Source organism: Oncorhynchus keta, unplaced genomic scaffold (genome assembly GCF_023373465.1).
Source record: "Oncorhynchus keta strain PuntledgeMale-10-30-2019 unplaced genomic scaffold, Oket_V2 Un_contig_16216_pilon_pilon, whole genome shotgun sequence".
Classification (NCBI taxonomy): Eukaryota; Metazoa; Chordata; class Actinopteri; order Salmoniformes; family Salmonidae; genus Oncorhynchus; species Oncorhynchus keta.
The window spans coordinates 1-15,149 of NW_026279772.1; the positions used below are offsets into that span (position 1 = coordinate 1).

The 15,149-nt window shown below is 41.3% G+C and overlaps 1 long non-coding RNA gene across 4 annotated transcripts; it reads right to left on the bottom strand.

Annotated features, from left to right (window-relative positions):
• Positions 1-5,320: 5,320 nt before the first annotated feature.
• Positions 5,321-15,016, bottom strand: LOC127919275 (uncharacterized). 4 transcript variants are annotated; one of them, XR_008102412.1, is made up of 7 exons: positions 14,714-15,016; positions 14,528-14,569; positions 13,404-13,491; positions 12,882-12,946; positions 10,763-10,923; positions 7,404-7,572; positions 5,321-5,439 (listed from the first exon to the last, which is right to left on the bottom strand). It is a non-coding gene; the product is annotated as an uncharacterized LOC127919275 (long non-coding RNA). The 4 variants fall into 4 exon arrangements; XR_008102411.1 differs by lacking the exon at positions 14,714-15,016 and having other exon boundaries at positions 7,404-7,517; positions 14,528-14,703; XR_008102410.1 differs by lacking the exon at positions 14,714-15,016 and having other exon boundaries at positions 7,404-7,520; positions 14,528-14,703.
• Positions 15,017-15,149: the final 133 nt, after the last annotated feature.

Below are 15,149 nucleotides of genomic sequence, written 5' to 3' on the forward strand. Positions count from 1 at the left end.
TGCTTTCTTTCCGACCATGGATGGCGCGCCGTCTGTAGCCAGGCTGACAGCGGGACCAGTCCACTCCAACTCTGTCCAATGCAGCAAGGACAGAGCCGAAAATGTCCTCGGCTGTTGTGGTGTCCATCATTGGCACCAACTCAAGAAACTCTTCAGTAACAGTCAATGTCTCATCAACTCCTCAAATAAATATGGCCAGTTGGGCCACGTCTGTGATGTCAGTGCTCTCGTCAATTGCCACGGAAAATGCAATAAATGACTTGACTCTCTGTTTCAATTGACTGTCTAAATCTGCCGATAGTTCGAAATCCTCTCTGCTATAGTATTCCTCGTCAGGCTAATATTGGCAAAAGCTTGTCGCTTCTCGGGACATACAAGTTCAGCCGCCTTCATCATGCATCGTTTAACAAAGTCACCGTCGGAATACGGCTTCGATTCTAATGCTATTTCGCTAGCAATTAGGTAGCTGGCTTTTACCGCTGCTTCACTGACTTCTCGGCTCTGGATGAAAGTTGACTGCTGTTTCCTCAGACCCGCCAGCAATTCGTTAATCTTATCTCTTCTCAGTTGTCCTTGCAAGCCGTCATATTTTTCGCTGTGATGAGTCTCGTAGTGGCGTCGAATATTATATTCCTTCAATACCGAAACTTATTTGCAAAACACACCAAGCACAAAGGTTTTCCGTGCATCTCTGTAAATAAATAGGACGTGGTCCATTTTTCTTTGAAAATTCTACACTCCTTATCTACTTTTCTCCGTTTGGATAACGACATTTTGGCTAATGAGGGTGTAGTGGAGAGGTAGAGACATTAACAAGAGTATTAACAACGTCGTAACAAGCAGCAGATGGCGCATTGATACCGTCTGCTGTTTTCAGTCTGTCTCAGTGATGCGGCTTGTCTTCTACTCTGATGGAAAGAGTGCGCCCCTTAGCGGATAATCCATGAATTGCAGCGAATTAAAAATATTAATTCCATGTCTTTTATGCATTTTTCCACTTTCAAATTATCCTGCGGGCCTGATCGAACCTCCTTGGGGCCGATTCCGGCCCGCGGGCCGTATGTTTGACACCCCTGTTCTAACAGAATGGTTGTTCCACCTAGTAGTCCATCACATTGTAACGTTGTTCCTTCTAAATTTGCTTCCTGCAACACTAACTCAAAAAGTTCTGGGACACTGTAAAGTCCATGGAGAATAAGAACACCTCCTCCCAGCTGCCCACTGCACTGAAGATAGGAAACACTGTCACCACTGATAAATCCACCATAATTGAGCATTTCAATAAGCATTTTGCTACGGCTGGCCATGCTTTCCACCTGGCTACTCCTACCCCGGTCAACAGCACTGCACCCCCACAGCAACTCGCCCAAGCCTTCCCCATTTCTCCTTCTCCCAAATCCGTTCAGTTGATGTTCTGAAAGAGCTGCAAAATCTGGACCCCTACAAATCAGCCAGGCTAGACAATCTGGACCCTTTCTTTCTAAAATTATCTGCCGAAATTGTTGCCACCCCTATTACTAGCCTGTTCAACCTCTCTTTCGTGTCGTCTGAGATTCCCAAAGATTGGAAAGCAGCTGCGGTCATCCCCCTCTTCAAAGGGGGGGACACTCTTGACCCAAACTGCTACAGACCTATATCTATCCTACCATGCCTTTCTAAGGTCTTCGAAAGCCAAGTCAACAAACAGATTACCGACCATTTCGAATCTCACCATACCTTCTCTGCTATGCAACCTGGTTTCAGAGCTGGTCATGGGTGCACCTCAGCCACGCTCAAGGTCCTAAATGGTATCTTAACCGCCATCGATAAGAAACATTACTGTGCAGCCGTATTCATTGATCTGGCCAAGGCTTTCGACTCTGTTAATCACCACATCCTCATCGGCAGACTCGACAGCCTTGGTTTCTCAAATGATTGCCTCGCCTGGTTCACCAACTACTTCTCTGATAGAGTTCAGTGTGTCAAATCGGAGGGTCTGCTGTCCGGACCTCTGGCAGTCTCTATGGGGGTGCCACAAGGTTCAATTCTTGGACCGACTCTCTTCTCTGTATACATCAATGAGGTCGCTCTTGCTGCTGGTGAGTCTCTGATCCACCTCTACACAGACAACAACCATTCTGTATACTTCTGGCCCTTCTTTGGACACTGTGTTAACAACCCTCCAGGACGAGCTTCAATGCCATACAACTCTCCTTCCGTGGCCTCCAACTGCTCTTAAATACAAGTAAAACTAAATGCATGCTCTTCAACCGATCGCTACCTGCACCTGCCCGCCTGTCCAACATCACTACTCTGGACGGCTCTGACTTAGAATACGTGGACAACTACAAATACTTAGGTGTCTGGTTAGACTGTAAACTCTCCTTCCAGACCCATATCAAACATCTCCAATCCAAAGTTAAATCTAGAATTGACTTCCTATTTCGCAACAAAGCATCCTTCACTCATGCTGACCCTTGTAAAAATGACCATCTTACCAATCCTCGACTTTGGCGATGTCATTTACAAAATAGCCTCCAATACCCTACTCAACAAATTGGATGCAGTCTATCACAGTGCAATCCGTTTTGTCACCAAAGCCCCATATACTACCCACCATTGCGACCGGTGCGCTCTCGTTGGCTGGCCCTCGCTTCATACTCGTCGCCAAACCCACTGCCTCCATGTCATCTACAAGACCCTGCTAGGTAAAGTCCCCCTTATCTCAGCTCGCTGGTCACCATAGCATCCCCCACCTGTAGCACACGCTCCAGCAGGTATATCTCTCTAGTCACCCCGAAAACCAATTCTTTCTTTGGCCGCCTCTCCTTTCAGTTCTCTGCTGCCAATGACTGGAACGAACTACAAAAATCTCTGAAACTGGAAACACTTATCTCCCTCACTAGCTTTAAGCACCAACTGTCAGAGCAGCTCACAGATTACTGCACCTGTACATTGCCCACCTATAATTTAGCCCAAACAACTACCCCTTTCCCTACTGTATTTAATGAATTTATTTATTTTGCTCCTTTGCACCCCATTATTTTTATTTCTACTTTGCACATTCTTCCATTGCAAATCTACCATTCCAGTGTTTTACTTGCTATATTGTATTTACTTTGCCACCATGGCCTTTTTTTGCCTTTACCTCCCTTATCTCACCTCATTTGCTCACATCGTATATAGACTTGTTTATACTGTATTATTGACTGTATGTTTGTTTTACTCCATGTGTAACTCTGTGTCGTTGTATGTGTCGAACTGCTTTGCTTTATCTTGGCCAGGTTGCAATTGTAAATGAGAACTTGTTCTGAACTTGCCTACCTGGTTAAATAAAGGTGAAATAAATAAATACAATTAAATAACAGAATGGTTGTTCCACCTAGTAGTCCATCACATTGTAACGTTGTTCCTTCTAACAGAATGGCTGTTCCACCTAGTAGTCCATCACATTGTAACGTTGTTCCTTCTAACAGAATGGTTGTTCCACTTAGTAGTCCATCACATTGTAACGTTGTTCCTTCTAACAGAATGGTTGTTCCACTTAGTAGTCCATCACATTGTAACGTTGTTCCTTCTAACAGAATGGCTGTTCCACCTAGTAGTCCATCACATTGTAACGTTGTTCCTTCTAACAGAATGGTTGTTCCACCTAGTAGTCCATCACATTGTAACGTTGTTCCTTCTAACAGAATGGTTGTTCCACTTAGTAGTCCATCACATTGTAACGTTGTTCCTTCTAACAGAATGGTTGTTCCACTTAGTAGTCCATCACATTGTAACGTTGTTCCTTCTAACAGAATTGTTCCACCTAGTAGTCCATCACATTGTAACGTTGTTCCTTCTAACAGAATGGTTGTTCCACCTAGTAGTCCATCACATTGTAACGTTGTTCCTTCTAACAGAATTGTTCCACCTAGTAGTCCATCACATTGTAACGTTGTTCCTTCTAACAGAATGGTTGTTCCACCTAGTAGTCCATCACATTGTAACGTTGTTCCTTCTAACAGAATGGCTGTTTCACCTAGTAGTCCATCACATTGTAACGTTGTTCCTTCTAACAGAATGGTTGTTCCACCTAGTAGTCCATCACATTGTAACGTTGTTCCTTCTAACAGAATGGCTGTTCCACCTAGTAGTCCATCACATTGTAACGTTGTTCCTTCTAACAGAATGGCTGTTCCACCTAGTAGTCCATCACATTGTAACGTTGTTCCTTCTAACAGAATGGTTGTTCCACCTAGTAGTCCATCACATTGTAACGTTGTTCCTTCTAACAGAATGGTTGTTCCACCTAGTAGTCCATCACATTGTAACGTTGTTCCTTCTAACAGAATGGCTGTTCCACCTAGTAGTCCATCACATTGTAACGTTGTTCCTTCTAACAGAATGGTTGTTCCACCTAGTAGTCCATCACATTGTAACGTTGTTCCTTCTAACAGAATGGCTGTTCCACCTAGTAGTCCATCACATTGTAACGTTGTTCCTTCTAACAGAATGGCTGTTCCACCTAGTAGTCCATCACATTGTAACGTTGTTCCTTCTAACAGAATGGTTGTTCCACCTAGTAGTCCATCACATTGTAACGTTGTTCCTTCTAACAGAATGGCTGTTCCACCTAGTAGTCCATCACATTGTAACGTTGTTCCTTCTAACAGAATGGTTGTTCCACCTAGTAGTCCATCACATTGTAACGTTGTTCCTTCTAACAGAATGACTGTTCCACCTAGTAGTCCAACACAGAAGTAGGTGGTCAGTAATGGTTCTTGTGTTGTAGTAAGCCAACCTGGTCAACTGGTTTAGTAAGTCTTAGGTTGCATATATGATACGTGACTTGAAGGTTTTTCCTGAAACAGTCCATCCATTTCCAACAGTGAAAACCCAGCCCACATTTAATCATCAAGCATGGAGTCAGTCAACATCTCTCTGTGATTGTAAAGTCAACAGGCATGGAGTCAGTCAACAGCTCTCTGTGATTGTAAAGTCAACAAGCATGGAGTCAGTCAACAGCTCTCTGTGATTGTAAAGTCATCAAGCATGGAGTCAGTCAACAGCTCTCTGTGATTGTAAAGTCAACAAGCATGGAGTCAGTCTCTCTGTGATTGTAAAGTCATCAAACATGGAGTCAGTCAACAGCTCTCTTATTCAAACATGGACTCAGTCCAGCTTATTCCTCTCAGTCCCAGCCAAGATTATCAATATAATTACTTAAATCATATAGTCATATTGATTGATAAAGATGACACAAACAGCAGCAGGCGCTAAGTTCAGGCATTCTGGAACATTCCAGGGAGATACCGATTCAGAAGGGGGCAGGGTTTAGGCTAGGTAGCTGTCTGTCTGTCATCAGAAAACCAGCGTGGAGGCCTTGAGACAGGTGAAGGAGGCAGTGAGACCGTTGAAGAAGAGAGAGACAGACAGGTAGATCTGAGATGCATCTCCACACTCCTTGGCGTTTTCCTGAAATCAATAGTTAACCTACAGTTACAGCCAGTGGTATAATGAAAAGTGTTATTACACAAGGAGAAGTGCTAACCTTTCTTCTTCTTGGTCCTCCCATCACATGAAATAACTATGAAAACTATGAAATAACACAGATGGAATCATGTAGTAACCAAAAGTGGTAAACAAATCAAAGTATATTTTATACTATTGATTCTTCAAAGTAGCCACCCTTAGCCTTGATGACAGCTTTGCACATTCTTGGCATTCTCTCAACCAGCATCAAGAGGTAGTCACCTGGAGTGCTTTTCCAACAGTCTAGAAGGAGTTCCCAAATATGCCGAGCACTTCCTGGCTGCTGTTCCTTCACTCTGCGGTCCAGCTCATCCCAAACCATCTCAATTAAGTTGAGGTTGGGTGATTGTGGAGGTCAGGTCATCTGATGCAGCACTCCATTACTCTCCTTCTTGTTCAAATAGCCCTTTCACAGCCTGGAGGTATGTTGGGTTATTGTTCTGTTGAGAGTCCCACTAAGAGCAAACCAGATGGGATGGCGTAACGCTGCTGGTTAAGTGCGCCTTGAATTCTAAATAAATCACTGACAGTGTCACCAGCAAAGCTCCCCCACACCATCACACTTCCTCCTCCATGCTTCACGGTGGGAACCACACATGAAGAGATCATCAGTTCACCTACTCTGCGTCTCACAAAGACACAGCAGTTGGAACCAAAATCTCAAATTTGGACAGATTTCCACCGGTTCTAATGTCCATTGCTCGTGTTTCTTGGGCCAAGAAAGTCTCTTCTTATTGGTGTCTTTTAGTAGTGATTTCTTTGCAGCAATTCGACCACGAAGGCCTGATTCATGTAGTCTCCTCTGAAGAGTTGATGATGAGATGTGTCTGTTACTTGAACTCTGCGAAGCATTTATTTGGACTGCAATCTGAGGTGCAGTTGATTGCAGATTTCTGAGGCTGGTAACTCTAATGAAATGAACCTCTGCAGCAGAGGGAACTCTGGGTCTTCCTTTCCTGTGGCGGTCCTCATGAGAGCCAGTTTCATCATAGAGATTGATGGTTTTTGCCACTGCACTTGAAGAAACTTTCAAAGTTCTTGAAATGTTCTGTATTGACTGACCTTCATGTCTTAAAGTAATGATTGACTGTCGTTTCTCTGCTTATTTGAGCTGTTCTTGACATAATATGGACTTGGTATTTTACCAAATAGGGCTATCTTCTGTATACCAATCCTACCTTGTCACAACACAACTGATTAGCTCAAACACATTAAGGAAAGAAATTCCATAAAATGTACTTTTAAAAAGGCACACCTCTTAATTAAAATGCATTCCAGGTGACTACCTCATGAAGCTGGTTGAGAGAATGCCAAGAGTGTGCAGAGCTTTATACAGTGGTAGGAGACAGGTAAGGGTGGGACTGAGACAGGTAATGATGGACTGAACATAGTTATATAGAGCACTCAAGATAAAAACGTAATATTCAATATCGGCAAGTCAGACTAAAATATTAGCACTACACATGATAACCTTCGATCTGGATAATAACACAAAACAAATGTTAAGACTAGAGAAATGTATCGACAAATATTACAAAAACAAGCAACACCCAAACATGACAGAGAGTAAGACAGGGGAACAGATTTTAAAAATGAAAACGTGACTCTTCTAGACACAGACAATTTAATATTTTCACCACCGGGATGGTAAAGGTCGAAACCGATCTGTTAAAATCAATTAATGACAAACTGGGTATACTTGAATTAGTCAGTAAGGATATAAAAGAGTTGAAGGCCTCGAGATGAGTGATGAAAAGGGCTGCTACATTGGAGAAGCTAACAAACAAGCTAAAAAGGGACAATAAGATTAAAACAGAAGTGAATGAACTTAAAAAGGAGAACATCGTTCTGAGAGAAGCCTTCCTGGACATACAGACTAGATCCATGAGAGAGAATCTGGTACTTACAGGTATCCAAGAGAAAGAAGGAGAAGTTCCTGAATCTGTAGTTACAGAGTTCCTCCTTACAGCGCTTCAGATGACACGCCAAGCTATCGTCAAAATCCAACTGGAACGAGTACACTGCTTCAGACAGAGGGCAGAGGTATGAACACCCAATCTTTGCCAAATTTGCTTCCTATAAAGATAAAATAATGGTTAAAAGCCTGGGTAAAAGACTTGCTGGGACCAAAATTGTCATGAATGACCAGTTTCCGAAGGAAATTGCAGAACGGCGTAAAGTTCTGTATCCAATATAAGGAAAATAGATTAAAAGGGAAACGAGTAGCTCTCGTCATCGATAAACTATATATTGATAACCAGTTGTTCAGAGACACAGACTACCCCATGGTTATTTTAAAAATGATAAAGGTTCTTATAGACCAGGAAAATGATGAAACACAATTCTAGTCCGGTTATGGATTGTAATAATACAATAACAAATATGGCTTTTCTATACATCTTCAAATAGAACTAATTGGAACACAAAAGCACTAATTGAACATGGTGAAGATAAAAACTCAGTAAACAGAAGACACAGTATGTGTGGACGGTGTGGTGTGTTTTCTTTTATGTTTGGGAAAGTTGGGCGTTGAGTGAGAACAGAAATGGTTGCATATCCCTGAACCAATGTATTGCTGTGAGTGGGGGAGTGAGAGAGCTTTCAATGTTGTTCAGATGATGGATATACTTTTTATTTATTTATTGTCCTATCATGATGGAACAGTGTTTTCAAATTAATTCTAAATGTAATGTATTTATTGTCCTATCATGGGGAACTACATTTTTAAAATAAATGATATATCTAATTGATTTATTTATGATCCTATATTGATGGAACGGTCCACAACCCACAACCCTAGACACCCACCTGAATGACCCAGATACTAAGGAGAAGTCCCTAACTGTTTTATGTGCCTGCTGTAAGCAGTCTGTATGCAGCCAAAATGCGGTCAGAGACCAAGAGCAGCACTCCAGATTCTGAGCCTCCAGATTCTGAGCCTCCAGATTCTGAGCCTCCAGATTCTGAGCCTCCAGATTCTGAGCCTCCAGATTCTGAGCCTCCAGATTCTGAGCCTCCAGATTCTGAGCCTCCAGATTCTGAGCCTCCAGATTCTGGAAAATAAGAAACAGGATTTTTAAAAATGTATATTTTGATGGCTATATATAATAGAAATCGAGGTGAGGGCGATGGAAATGCATTTGGCGGTTGATCTACTTCTGTTCTGTAAAACTGTGTGCTCTTTCGAAGGATGGCAGTCTTTCAGTGGGGGGGGTCTGCCGGGCATTGGGATGACAAACCAACTCGGGAAGAGGAGGGCTTTTAGCGGGTGGAATAGTGGGGACCAATTGGAGGTTTACTTAGTAGCAATGTAAATATCATGGTACTGCTATATAGACAATCATCATGTTATATTTGCAAACATATATTTTGAGAAATATAATTGAAAGTTGTGTCTCATTATGGTAAGTGGTGAAATAAGTATAGCCAGTTGCAATTGTAATGGCTTAGCAGATAATACGAAAAGACGATCAGTATTTACCTGGCTAAATGAGAAGGAATATAATATCTATTGTTTAAAGGAAACTCATTCAACAATTTTCCATGAAGTTTTGTGGAAAAAGGACTGGGGGGCGAAATATATTTCTCCCATGGGCAAAGAAATTCAAAAGGGGTGATGGTTTTAATTAAAAGTAATTTTGATCCAAATGTGCAAATTGTCCAAACAGATCATCAAGGTAGATGGATGATTTTAAATATGTTATTGGACAATAAACAGATATGGCTTATTAACCTATATGGTCTGAATAATGGTGATCCAAGCTTCTTTGAAATATATATAAGAATGTATCAATTCTACAAGCAACTATAATTATGTTGGGAGATTTTATTACGGTCTTAAGTACCTCTATGGACCAGAAAGGAAATCACACTACAAAACTATCACCCTCCATGAATGTCATGGATATATTGGAATTAGTAGGTAAATGGAGAATGAAATACCCTGACCCAGTGAGATATACAGTTGAAGTCAGAAGTTTACATACACCTTAACCAAATACATTTAAACTCAGTTTTACAATTCCTGACATTTAATCATAGTAAAAATTCCCTCTTAGGTCAGTTAGAATCACCACTTTATTTTAAGAATGTAAAATGTCAGAATAATAGTAGAGAGAATTATTTATTTCAGCTTTTATTTCTTTCATCACATTTTTAGTGGATCAGAAGTTTACATAAACTCAATTAGTATTTGGTAGCATTGCCTTTAAATGGATTAACTTGGATCAAACAATTCAGGTAGCCTTCCACAAGCTTCCACAATAAGTATGGTGAATTTTGCCCCATTTCTCCTGACAGAGCTGGTGTAACTAAGTCAGGTTTGTAGGCCTCCTTGCTCGCACATGCATTTTCAGTTCTGCCCACAAATTGTCTATAGGATTGAGGTCAGGGCTTCGTGATGGCCACTCCAATACCTTGACTTTGCTGTCCTTAAGCCATTTTGCCACAACTTTGGAAGTATGCTTGGGCTCATTGTCCATTTGGACCCATTTGCGACCAAGCTTTAACTTCCTGACTGATGTCTTGAGATGTTGTTTCAATATATCCACATCATTTTGCTACCTATTGATGCCATCTATTTTGTAAAGTGCACCAGTCCCTCCTGCAGCAAAGCACCCCCACAACATGATGCTGCCACCCCGTGCTTCACGGTTGGGATGGTGTTCTTCGGCTTGCAAGCATCACCCTTTTTCCTCCAAACATAACAATGGTCATTATGGACAAACAGTTCTATTTTTGTTTCATCAGACCAGAGGACATTTCTCCAAAAACGACGATCTTTGTCCCCATGTGCAGTTTCAAACTGTAGTCAGACTTTTACAGTTACACCTCCAATTGACTCAAATTATGTCAATTAGCCTATCAGAAGCTTCTAAAGCCATGACATAATTTTCTGCAATTTTCCAAGCTGTTTAAAGGCACACTCAACTTAGTGTATGTAAACTTCTGACCCACTGGAATTGTGATACAGTGAATTATAAGTGAAGTAATCTGTCTGTAAACAATTGTTGGAAAAATTACTTGTGTCATGCACAAAGTAGAGGTCCTAACCAACTTGACAAAAATATAGTTTGTTAACAAGAAATTTGGGGAGTGATTGAAAAACCAGTTTTAATGACTCCAACCTAAATGCATGTAAACTTCCGACTTCAACTGTATAATTGTAGATTAGAATATTAGGTCAAGACAACACAAAATATTTAAATTAATATAATTATTAATATAATCATTTGACCTACTATTTTCATTCAGCTGTATTTTGTACCTGAGTGGGCTCAAACAGGGCTGGCCATTCATTCTTTGAAGTCCTTCACAGGAAGGGCCTGAACGACATCTTGTCTTCGATATGAGAAGGTCTTTGCCATTTTGGCACTCACAATGTTGTGGTTGTCACATATTTGTACTTGAATGCAGCCTGATTGATCCCTAAGGAATGAAGATGAAATCAATTCATTGTTTGTGTAACATAAGCTGTAACATATTATTACTTGTGTAACCTTTATTTAAGTAGGCAAGTCAGTTAAGACACATTCTTATTTACAATGACAGCCAATGAGGGAAGAGTTGGTGAACTGCCTTGTTGCTTGTTGCAGAACAACGGATTTTTACCTCGTCAGCTCTGGGATTTGATCCAGCAACCTTTTGGTTACTGGCCCAACGCTCTAACCACTAGGCTACCTGCTGCCCCCATATGCTCTCTCATTCTAAAATAAGGAAGACATTGTCAATACCTGCCTGGGACAATGCATCGAGTAAAACACTAATAGAGCCCTATGAAATTATTGTCCGATTTCCCCAAATTATGTTTTCCTTTCCAGAATACCTGTCACGAATCCCGCTTCCTGAGTCTGTTTGCTCACCCGGATCATTTACCCCATTCCCGCCTGGTCGGAGGAGGATTCCGCTACCCCATTGGATCCACCTATTTACTCCCATCAACTCACCACCGCTGCCCGCTACGTCACCTGGATATATCTACCCATTCACTTGTCAATAAATACTCACCTTCTTCCTACTCTCCTTGTCCTGGTCTGCTTCTGGGTTCGATTTTGAAAGAACGTGACAATACTGTGTTAAATTTTTGTTGCTTTAACGTTCAATCCATTTGGTTGATTTAAAAATACAGTACATAAAATACCCATCCAGCATCACTACTCTGGACGGCTCTGACTTAGAATATGTGGATAACTACAAATACCTAGGTGTCTGGTTAGACTGTAAACTCTCCCTCCAGACTCACATTAAGCATCTCCAATCCAAAATGAAATCTAGAATCGTCTTCCTATTTCCCAACAAAGCATCCTTCACTCATGCTGTCAAACATACCCTCGTAAAACTGACCAACCGATCCTTGATTTTCGGCGATGTCATTTATAAAATAGCCTCCAACCCTCTACTCAACAAATTGGATGCGGTCTATCACAGTGCCATCCGTTTTGTCACCAAAGCCCCATATACTACCCACCACCTCGACCTGTATGCTCTCGTTGGCTGGCCCTCGCTTCACTCTCGTCGCCAAACCCACTGGCTCTGGTCATCTACAAGTCTCTGCTAGGTCAAGCCCCACCTTATCTCAGCTCACTGGTCACCATAGCAGCACCCACCCGCAGCACGTGCTCCAGCAGGTATCTCTCACTGGTCATCCCCAAAGCCTTTGGCCGCCTTTCCTTCCAGTTCTCTGCTGCCAATGACTGGAAGGAACTGCAAACATCACTGAAGCTGGAGACTCATATCTCCCTCACTAGCTTTACGCACCAGCTGTCAGAGTAGCTCACAGATCACTGCACCTGTACATAGCCCATCTGTAAACAGCCCATCCATCTACCTCCTCCCCATACTGTATTTATCTTGCTCCTTTGCACCCCAGTATCTCTACTTGCACATTCATCTTCTGCACATCTACCAGTCCAGTGTTTAATTTCTATATTGTATTTACTTCACCACCATGGCCTATTTACTGCCTTATCTCTCTTATCTTACCTCATTTGCACTCACTGTATATAGACTTTTTGTTTTCCTTTTCTACTGTAATATTGACTGTATGTGTTTATTCCATGTGTAACTCTGTGTTGTTGTAGGTGTCAAACTGCTTTGCTTTATCTTGGCCAGGTCGCAGTTGAAAAATGAGAACTTGTTCTCAACTAGCCTACCTGGTTAAATAAAGGCGAAATAAAAAAATATATATATCTAATACCTATTATTCACAATAATGTTAGGTTACTGTAAGAAAAAAATATCCTGTGTATCCTGTCCGAGGGGAACCTGTATTCTGTTTCAATTTCTGGATTCCCTCTTGAGTTTTCAACATTGCGGAAATAATGGGGCCCTACAAGCCCTTATGTGAGTTACAATGAAAACACAGACATTTGAATATATTGACATACCTTGTCAATGTATTCTGGAAAATATGGTCTGTCCAGTACTCAGGAACGTCTGAACACCTATATACCTAAAGAAGAGAAGTTGTATTAAAACCTATGACAATGTCAGGAAAATAACACTCAAATGACTTCAGCTTTAGATAGCTAACGTAAACTCACGTAAACTCGTACATCGCCTTGGTCCGTACAATTGCCCTTATTTTAGCGCCCCAAAAACGTAATACTTCCAGATCGACTGTAATGTCAATACCATTGTAAAGCACAATGTCTCCCCTTTCTAACAGAATCAATTACATGACCTAAACGCTGCCCGTTTCTGCATAATTCAAGCAGGAAATGAGCCCCGTCTGGTCTTTTTCAAAATGGCAGGTGGGGAAGAGAAACTAATGCGTGATAGTGAGAAGGAGAGATGATGTGTGGGAAAATGGACCTTTTTTCCACTCGATCTGTCCATCTTATCACTTCATCGCCTCTAAAATGTAAATAAAACACTATAAAGAGTTTATATAATGTGTCATTACATACCTATTTGAAGGTTTGACGAAAAAAATGACTAGGTATCCCCCAGTCACTGCCCATTTCTTGTTTTTAAAGGATGATAGAAGTGATACACCTGGTGGAGAGAGATTGTAAGACAGAAATCGTTGATTTATGCGTGCTGTACGTTATGAAATGACAGATCAAGATGCAACTTTTCTCCAATACTATAGAGGCATTACCATGTTGATCAACGCATGAATAGAAACCTAGTTCACACCCCGGATTTTGACTTAGTTTTCTTTCTAGTCTCGTTTGAATGTCGCTGTTGCAACAAGTTTGTACGGAATGGGGTGAGTTTCCGTTAGCTTGCCAAGCAGGAAAACATTACCTTGCAGGGGCACATGTGTTCAGTTCTACTGTAATGTTGCTGACGATGCATTTTTTTGGTGACCTAGGTAGCTAATATGTTACATAGCTATTTCCGTTCATATAAAACCTACACAAAAATGACAAAAGTTATAAACAGCACTGAGGCAAGAAATGCACTGCTAACTTACTAGCTAGTAGCATGCCCACCACTAGTTAACTATACAGACATCATGGAAGTCAACTAGCTAGACATCATTTAACTTGCTAGTAGCATGCCCACCACTAGTTAACTATACAGACATCATGGAAGTCAACTAGCTAGTAGCATGCCCACCACTAGTTAACTATACAGACATCATAGAAGTTAACTAGCTAGTAGCATGCCCACCACTAGTTAACTATACAGACATCATGGAAGTCAACTAGCTAGTAGCATGCCCACCACTAGTTAACTATACAGACATCATAGAAGTCAACTAGCTAGTAGCATGCCCACCACTAGTTAACTATACAGACATCATGGAAGTTAACTAGCTAGTAGCATGCCCACCACTAGTTAACTATAGACATCATGGAAGTCAACTAGCTAGTAGCATGCCCATCACTAGTTAACTATACAGACATCATGGAAGTTAACTAGCTCGTTTATCAACGTGCTAATATAGAACTTACTCTGGCAATATAACTAGCTAAAGGCTTTTCGTACTTGAAGAATATTATTTAACGAATATTTTTTGACATTTCGTTGAAAACATGTGTGTAGATCCAAACTACATTCCAAGTGATAGTTTGGTCGTTACCTGCCACATGGCCTTTCCAGAGGAGAAAGATCAAGACGACGTCTGTTGAAATGTTCCAAGCACAACTGACGTTCATAACTAGATCTGGCATGTCAGTCCAACACAATAATGATCATTTCAACATCATATTTTTAAGTTGTTGGTTGTTACTTAGAAATATTCGTTTAAAATTTAGCAGCATATTACCTTGGATTCGGTCGAAAATGTGTTCAAAAGCAGAAACCTTTTATTTTTAGTAAAAATCATTTGATTTTCTTTTGCAATATTTACTATGTCGGTGGTTCATTTTTTACAGTTTATAACGAATATGAATTCGGTGGGCAGAAATGATTGAATATTGAAGCGACCCAGACAGACAGCTGTGTGTTATGTATCAGGCTATTAGTTGGTTGTGTTGTACTTACCAGTACCCAGTGTTCGCGGGGTCCGACATGCCAATCAACCTGATATCTGCCAATCACGGGAATGCCTGGAACGTTCTGATGCCGGGCTTCCTGGTGGTTGGTGGAGAGGCGTGGAGGGGGGTTGGGCTGGGAGCATTGGAAGTTAAGACCAGGTTTAGACGTTGTTCTCTCTCTTATGTCTGGCTTTCACATGAGAAGGTCACGGTTGGTTTATAAGG